This window comes from Octopus bimaculoides, chromosome 1, assembly GCF_001194135.2.
Source record: "Octopus bimaculoides isolate UCB-OBI-ISO-001 chromosome 1, ASM119413v2, whole genome shotgun sequence".
NCBI lineage: Eukaryota > Metazoa > Mollusca > Cephalopoda > Octopoda > Octopodidae > Octopus > Octopus bimaculoides.
The window spans coordinates 158219769-158228105 of NC_068981.1; the positions used below are offsets into that span (position 1 = coordinate 158219769).

At 37.1% G+C, this 8337-nt stretch overlaps 1 protein-coding gene across 3 annotated transcripts in view; it reads left to right on the top strand.

Annotated features, from left to right (window-relative positions):
• Positions 1-8337, top strand: part of LOC106869343 (kelch-like protein 26) — an 80739-nt gene that overhangs the window by 2655 nt on the left and 69747 nt on the right. The window contains exon 1 of one of the 3 annotated variants that reach the window (XM_052972083.1): positions 1572-1591. The exons of the other annotated variants lie outside the window; for them this stretch is intronic. The gene's annotated coding sequence lies outside the window, so the exon portion shown is untranslated. Of the gene's footprint in view, positions 1-1571; positions 1592-8337 lie in introns of those variants that run through there. 3 annotated transcript variants of the gene reach the window in all.

Below are 8337 nucleotides of genomic sequence, written 5' to 3' on the forward strand. Positions count from 1 at the left end.
ATATATAATATATATATATATGTAATATATAATATATATATATATGTAATATATAATATATATATATATGTAATATAATATATATATATAGAGAGAGAGAGAGAGAGAGAGAGTTTCGCTCTATCTTTTTTCTATATTATTGATTCCATTGCTTAACTTATGCACGAATATTCTCGCTTCGTCTGCGAAATATTTATTCCTATTACCTATATATATAATCTATGTGTGTGCGGGCGCGTTTTCACGTAAACGAAAAAAGAAAAAGCATGTTGCATGCGGTAAATATTAGATAATATTGTCGTGATTTACTGTAGACTGCTGCAATGTCAAGTAGTTAATTCATATGCAAAAAAAAAAAAAAAAAAAGTGATTGGGTCAGCATGTGTCTTTTTCTGCGTAATTAGTTACCTGTACCTTACAGGTCGTTGTACGACTACCCGAAGTATGTGAAAGGGCGGGTGTTTCAGCTTAGTGCTTCTCTGGGACCCTGCCCCTTTGAATGTATTATGTGTGTGTATACAGTGCAAGTTTCAGTAATGTTTATTCTTTTCGTTAATCAGTTATTCATCAAACAATAAAATATTACGATTTCAAGAATTGATACTTTCATAGGGTATGCTTCTGTACAGAACCTGTTACTGAAAAATAAACAAACTTTTATATAAATTAACATATATTACGACTTTAACATGACTTAATCTTTGTTTCCAACAATGTATTGTTGTTGGCACTCCGTCGCTTACGACGTCGAGGGTTCCAGTTGATCCGATCATGGGAACAGCCTGCTCGTGAAATTAACGTGCAAATGGCTGAGCACTCCACAGACACGTGTACCCTTAACGTAGTTTTCGGGGATATTCAGAGTGACACAGTGTGACAAGGCTGAATTACAGGTACAACAGAAACAGGAAGTAAGAGCGAAAGAAAGTTGTGGTGGAAGAGTTCAGCAGGGTTCGCCACCATCCCCTGTCAGAGCCTTGTGGAGCTTTAGGTTGTTTTCGCTCAATAAACACTCACAACGCCCGGTCTGGGAATCGAAACCGCGCTCCTATGATCGCGAGTCCGCTGCCCTAACCACAGGGCCATTGCGCCTCCACCCAACAATGTATTATGAATAGATCAAATCACGAAACTGTAAGAACTCAATTATCGTAAAGAAAATTTACCAGTTCTGTGCGCAGTGAGCACACGCAGAATGTAAATCCCTTATTCCTCATACGTAGAGCGTCTGACCACATCTATGATAAAACAATGACCAACCATTTTTTTTCTTGAAATTGGATCATATTATTCAAGGGCAGGTGTGATTTGAGAGAGATCTGCTTACTCTTTCCACTATATCGAATTTACGTGTGTATAATCTCTCGAGTGTGTCCGCTCTTGTGTGAATAAAATAGTGCTTATATTATATTGCTTTGTAATAAATAATAGAAATGCATAAGCTGTATGCATTTCCAAACTTAGAAGAAAATGAAATCAGATATGACAAGTAAGATGATAAGGTTTATATTTTTAGATAAAATTTCTGTAAAGTACATTCTGGCAATCAATTTCTGACACTTCTGCATAGTTATCTGCCTGAAATGCAAAGGTAAGTACAGCTTGTCAGTACATCATTGATTACATGCTAAACTCATGTCTCGTTCTGTTATAACGAAAATATGTGCGCGCCCGTGCGCTCACACTTTTCCACACATTCACACTAAGCGGCATCACGTAAGTTGTTTTCCTTGCGAATTGAGCTTAGAATAAAACTCTAATACAATCTGCAGCTGCAGATGTTTTCAATGTTAAAAAAAATTTGAAAGGGGTCATAGATGACATTTTCACAATCTTTCATGTTTACATGTGGTGCTTTTGAAGATTCGCTGAATCGCCTTTCAATTATTACGGTATTTAGTTACAACCCTTTCCGTTCTCAATGCTAATATCACAGATATTCACTTTGCCTTTCCTAATTCCGGAGTTAACATAAAATACCAGGCATGTAATTAATTTTTTTCCCCTATAATACAAGAGCGGAATTTTGTCTACATTCGAATTTCAAATTCTCTTTTGATGAAGTCTCTAAACACACACCCATTCATATATTATGCATATATATATATATATATATATATATATATATATATATATATGCGCAGGAGTGGCTGTGTGGTAAGTAGCTTGCTTACCAACCACATGGTTCCGGGTTCAATCCCACTGCGTGGCACCTTGTGAGTGGATTTGGTAGACGGAAACTGAAAGAAGCCTGCCCTATATAATATATATGTGTGTCTGTGTTTGTGCCCCACCATCGCTTGACAACTGATGTTGGTGTGTTTACGTCCCCATAACTTAGCGGATCGGCAAAAGAGACTGATAGAATAAGTACTAGGCTTACAAAAGATAAGTCCTAGGGTCGATTTGTTCCAGTATGGCCGCAGTCAAATGACTGAAGCAAATCTACTACATATGTGGAAAATCGTTTGTGGCGTTGTTAGCTAACTCCTCTTACATCGTTTTATTTTGATGAAACTTGACACATGAGTAGAACTCGTGTCTGGAAACGTCGTGACATACTTAGATTGTTGAAAAAAAAATGATAGTACGGCCCCTGGAAGGGACCTTTATATCTACCTCATATAACTAATTAAAAAAAAAACATGCAAGGGAAATAACCCATAGATCTTGTACAATATTTTTTAAACACTCAAGGGAAATAACCCATTTCATTGTTTATGTTCGAATAATTTGAATATTGATTTTTTTGTGTGTCCTATTTCAAATTTTTGCAGACAATATCACTTTTATACTTTATTTGACACGTGAGTAGAACTCATGTCTGGAAACAACCTCGTGACATACTTAAATTTTTTAAAAAATCGATAATAGGGCCCTTCCAATGGATCCTTCCATCTACTACATATTACCTATTTTATTTAAACAGCCCAAGGGAAATAATCCATACCACCTGCAGATTTTAGTAAAGCAATCAATATTTGATTTTCATAATCAGCCGACCTAATTCTGCATTTCACTACTCACCGTTTTAAACTGCTAAACATTAATATTGCACTTCCTTAATTTGAATCTTAAACATTAAAGACTTCATTCATTTCTATACATACATACTTTTTTGAATGCCTATTACTCCGATAATTCTGTATTTTTACAGTTAAACTTTTTCCATGACAGTAGATAATTTTTTTATTCCACAACATATTTGTAGTGGCTTCATGCAGACATAGCATAGATTCAATCCTTGGTTGCCAAATTTCACTTAACACTTCAACAGCACTTATCTCACGGTAAAACAATAGTTTTTCTGTGAATGATATCAACTATACATTTCCCAGCTGCCTTCACTAAGCAGAATAATGTCTTTGCCTCTCACCAACCTCCGACAACTTCTCTCACCAACCTCCATAAACCTCTCTCGCCGATCTCCAATAATCTCTCCCTCCTCCAACTGACAGTTGTTTGATCTTTTCCGTGACAGAAAATACACATTTTGTGGCAGTTATAACAAAATTGCTTTGTTTCAGATGCACATTACCAAGATGGTAACAAACTGCAGACAACTGTTGGGGTGGATACTAATGTCCTTCGAGAAAAGAGACTAAGAAATCATGTTCACCTTGTGGAAAACCTTTGTTCTCAGCTGCCTGGACTACTGCTCTCAGTTGTGGTCATCACATAGTGCTAGATTAATATCAGAGCTTGAAGCGGTCCAATATTACTACACGAAAAAGATTGTAACAGTGCAGCAGATGAACTACAGGGAGAGGTTGAAAAAATATGACTTTACTCCCTGGAGTAAAAACACAACAGATATGTAATAATCTATGTATGCAAAATTCTGAAAGAGTTAGTTCCTAATTTCAGCATGAAGTGTTATACAAATAACTGAACTGGATGCCATTGCATTGTTTCAAAGGTACCATCCACCTCATCTAAAGTCAGGACCAGGTATTGCAACAGCTTAGGGTTCAGAAGCCCACAATTCTTCAATAGTGTACTGGACATTCTCCTATCTACAGTTCCAATGAATGAACAGCCCAGCATGAGATACACATATAAAGGCAGCAATGTCAAACTCCCTCATACACCAAATGGGCCAACAACCAAGCAGAAAAGCACATGCAAGGAGTGGTGACATGAAATCCCACCACCCTGAAGAAATCAGCTGAAGATCAATGTCTAAAAGTACAAAATCATAGTGGTACTCCAGCATGACCACAGCCATGTAGCTGAAACAAATAAAAGAATTATATATGTATGAGTGTTATATGTGCAAGTTATATATAAATATATGTATATATATATGATAGATCGCTGACCAAACACCATTCAATTGTTTTTATCCTTGTTTTCTCCATATTCTTTCTGTTGAAGAGCGTAGCTCGAAATGTTAAAGACTTTCTGTATTCCCGAGCGTCAAACTAATACATCCTTTTGTTGTTTACACCACTTGTCCTCGTCTGTTGTTGTTTTTTTTCGTACATTCTCCCATATATATATATATATATATAAATATATAAAACAGAGTTTGTGTGTGTGTGTATGTTCCTCCTGTTGCAAATTTTAATGTATGAGGTATCAAAAGATTTAGTAATCTTTTGGCTACCAACTAAAGAATGTTTTTTGCACAACTCTTTTACTATAATAATAACCTTGAAAACGAGATTTGGTCACACAATTTTGGGGGTGGTATTTACTTAAGGGAGACAACTCTGCCTGAACACTCCATGTGTTAGATAGAGCATCTGTTTTGGCTTTGGCATGGTTTCTATGGTTGGATATCTTTCTTAATGCCAACCTCTTTACAGTGTGTACTGGGGGCTTTTTGACGACACTGACACTACTGAAGGTATTGATTAACTTGCACGATAAAGGAAAGAAGTAGAAAAGGCGCTCTTGACCAAATGGGAGTGTATTTGAAAGAGGGGAAGGTGTTGAAAACTAAAGTATGATAGAGGGACAAGCACAGATTTCTTACTATAGCAGAGATACTTAGCTACACTGGTATATATGAGGGTGTGTAAGAGTAACTGAAAGGAAGGTAAAGCTGATGGTGACACATTGTATTCCCATGGTACAAGGTGAGAGTATGGGAAAATACAGACAGTGGATCAAGAGGAGGGAAAGTGAGGATCATCTCAGATTATAGATGAGACTAGAGGTGGATGTGAGTGATGAGCAAAGGTGGAGGTGTGGTTAGTGGTAAATATCAATATGGATGGGGGAAGGTGAGAGAAATATAACTAGCTCAGGAAAAAGGAGCTGACAAAAGGTGGCACAGGAGGACAGAATGCAACAGTGTCATATATCTGTAGTCAAATTGGAAAGTAGGGAGATAAAGTGCAGAATGTTAAAGTGAAGGAGAAAAATGAGCAGTGGTAGAGATGGAGATTAGAGGTACATAAGGGTGGCTATTGTGAGTGGGTAGGATGACAAAGATGGGGAGAGCATCAGTAGTGGATATGAGAGGGTTTTGATATCTAAAATGTAGCTCAGAAGGGAGGGGCAGATAACTCAAGGCGCAGAAAACAGGCGAATGGTGGGAAATAATGTAAAAACAGATGATGAGAATGAGGAATGGGATTTAAAAGTGGTAGCACAAAAGTGGGATGACGTATGTGCCAATTCTGCCCTCAAATGCTTACAACAGCTGTGTAGTGTCATAGAAGATCAATGGCGGAATCTATGTGTGTGTGTTGGTGTAGGTATCTATATACACACCTACATATATGCACATATATATATTAATATATGAATGTGTATATTTATATTGTGGCTATAAGGGTCTTTGACTCTAGTTTCTAGCAGTGTAGGCTACCCTGCATCCTCAGTCACTATTAGTGACAATTGAATTTTCCTTTTTGGTTTTATACTGTGTCTAGCCACCTTTGTTATTATATATATATATATAAGTTAAAATTAAAGTTAAAGTTTAACTGTAAAATTTGAAATTTACATGTTGGGTAGGTCCCTAGTAATATGCCGATATAGCACATTCACAGCCTATGGCTACTTGGTGTCATCTATGGTAGTTGTATAATCATCTACATTAGGAATTCCTCAGTATGCATTGAATATAACAGAAACAATAGATACAGAAGATGGAGTATATTGGAAACTTTATCACAATGATCATTTCAACACAGCCTGCATCGCTCCCTTGTGAGTGAGAAACTATGCAGTGAATTATGGTGCATCCTACGATGCAGAAGCATCTCTACATGCAAGTTTCCCATTACATAAGTAATGAATGTTTCACTCTTAATCTTAACATGTTGATAGCAGTTGTATCTAAAATACATTTAGATACGATGCAGGATGTGGTGAATGTTGTGATAAATAAAGTTTCCAATATACTCTATATTCTATATCCATTGCTTCTACTATATATATATATATATATATATATATATATATATATATATGCAGGAGTGACTGTGTGGTAAGTAGCTTGCTTACCAACCACATGGTTCCGGGTTCATTCCCACTGAGTGGCATCTTGGGCAAGTGTCTTCTACTATAGCATCGGGCCGTCCGAAGCCTTGTGAGTGGATTTGGTAGACGGAAACTGAAAGAAGCTTGTATATATGTATATATGTGTGTGTATTTGTATGTGTGTCTGTGTTTGTCCCCCCAACATCGCTTGACAACCGATGGTGGTGTGTTTACATCCCCGTAACCTAGCAGTTCAGCAAAAGAAACTGATAGAATAAGTACTAGGCTTACAAAGAATAAGTCCTGGGGTCGATTTGCTCGATTAAAGGCGGAGCTCCAGCATGGCCACAGTCAGCTTGCATGAAAGGAAAAGAAAACACAATATCCTGTACAAAAATAAAATTGTTTTAAAAAATCAAAAAATATCAACCAGATTGTGGCTGAGAGATAAGTTGACTCAAAGTAGCCACCTTCAGCTTCCACCACAGCTTCAAGACAGCTCCAGAAGCTGATGCATGTATTCCTCGATATGTATGTATGTATGTATGTATAGATAGATAGATAGATAGATAGATAGATAGGTATGTAAGACTGATTAATTAGGAAGAGAATTAAGTTAGATGATTTGGTTTCGTATTGTACTAGAGAGAAGTACAGCTGATGCCCTCTTTTCTAGTAAGACAAATGCAGCAGAAGTTTAAAGTGATTCTACTTGGCATTCATTGACTTGGATGAAGCCTTTGACAGGGCCTCTCACTCTGTGATCTGATGGTCTTTGAGGAAGCTAGAGGTAGACAAATGGCTTGTGAGAGCCATGCAAGTTATGTGTAGGAATGCTGTCAGTAAGGTGAGTGTTGGCAACAAGAACTGCATTGAATTTAGTGACCAGGTAGGAGTTTGCCAATCCTTGGCTCTCAGTCTTCTGTTCGTTATAGTCTTCCAAGCCACAACATTTTGGATTACACTGGAGAAAGGTAGCTTTATGCTTGGTGATGAGAGGTTAAAATATGAAAGAAGAAGCAGAACAGGTTTCTTGCTGTAGAGAAGATTACATAGCTACTGCATTATAGAGTAGGTGAGTGTAATTGTGGTGGTACTGGAGGGATAAAGATGGTGGTGATGAGTTATCAGAGTGTCTCTGAGGATACCAGAAGGTGAATAGAGGTGAATGGAAGCAGAAGAGTCAGAATGGTGTATGGTTTGAGATAAGGTAGGGGAATGAATATAATGAATGCTGAATAAGGATTAAGGATAATTAATGATAAATATAAGTGGGTAAAGGAAAGTAGGTGAAGACTAGAGATTAGGAAGAGTTGAGGAGTAAATACAGAGAATGGTGGACAAGGGTGAAAGAGTGATATATGAGTTGAAGGGAACTAGTGGAGTGTAGGTGGTGACTGGCGGTACAGAAAGGGTTGAAGAACAGCAGAAAAGTAATCATAATACAGTAGAGAGGAGAGAAATGGTGATGAGATGTGAATAGGTAAGAGAGGGAGAGAGATGAATGTGGTATGAGTAATATAAGATGTAAGTGAAAAAGAATGTTGTTAAGAATGAAGGATAAATGCCAAGTGAGGTGGTCCTGTGATATCAGATTACTTATATCACAGAAAAAGTTAATGAAATATGTAGTTCTGCTGTCATTTAATTATAACAGCAGAATACTGCAGTTAAAATGTAATATAGAGATGATGAAGCTATAGGGAAGGCTTGATAACAAAATTGGGTTAGAGTCCCAGATGTATATATGCCCAATTACACTTTCAGAACCAAAATAGGCAGGTCTTCTGAAGCAATGCATATTGCCATTTGTCCTGGTTCTATGTCATCCCATCCATGAAGTTCAGTGTCCTGAGATCAGTTGTATATATGTATGTGTATATATAGATATGTATGTGT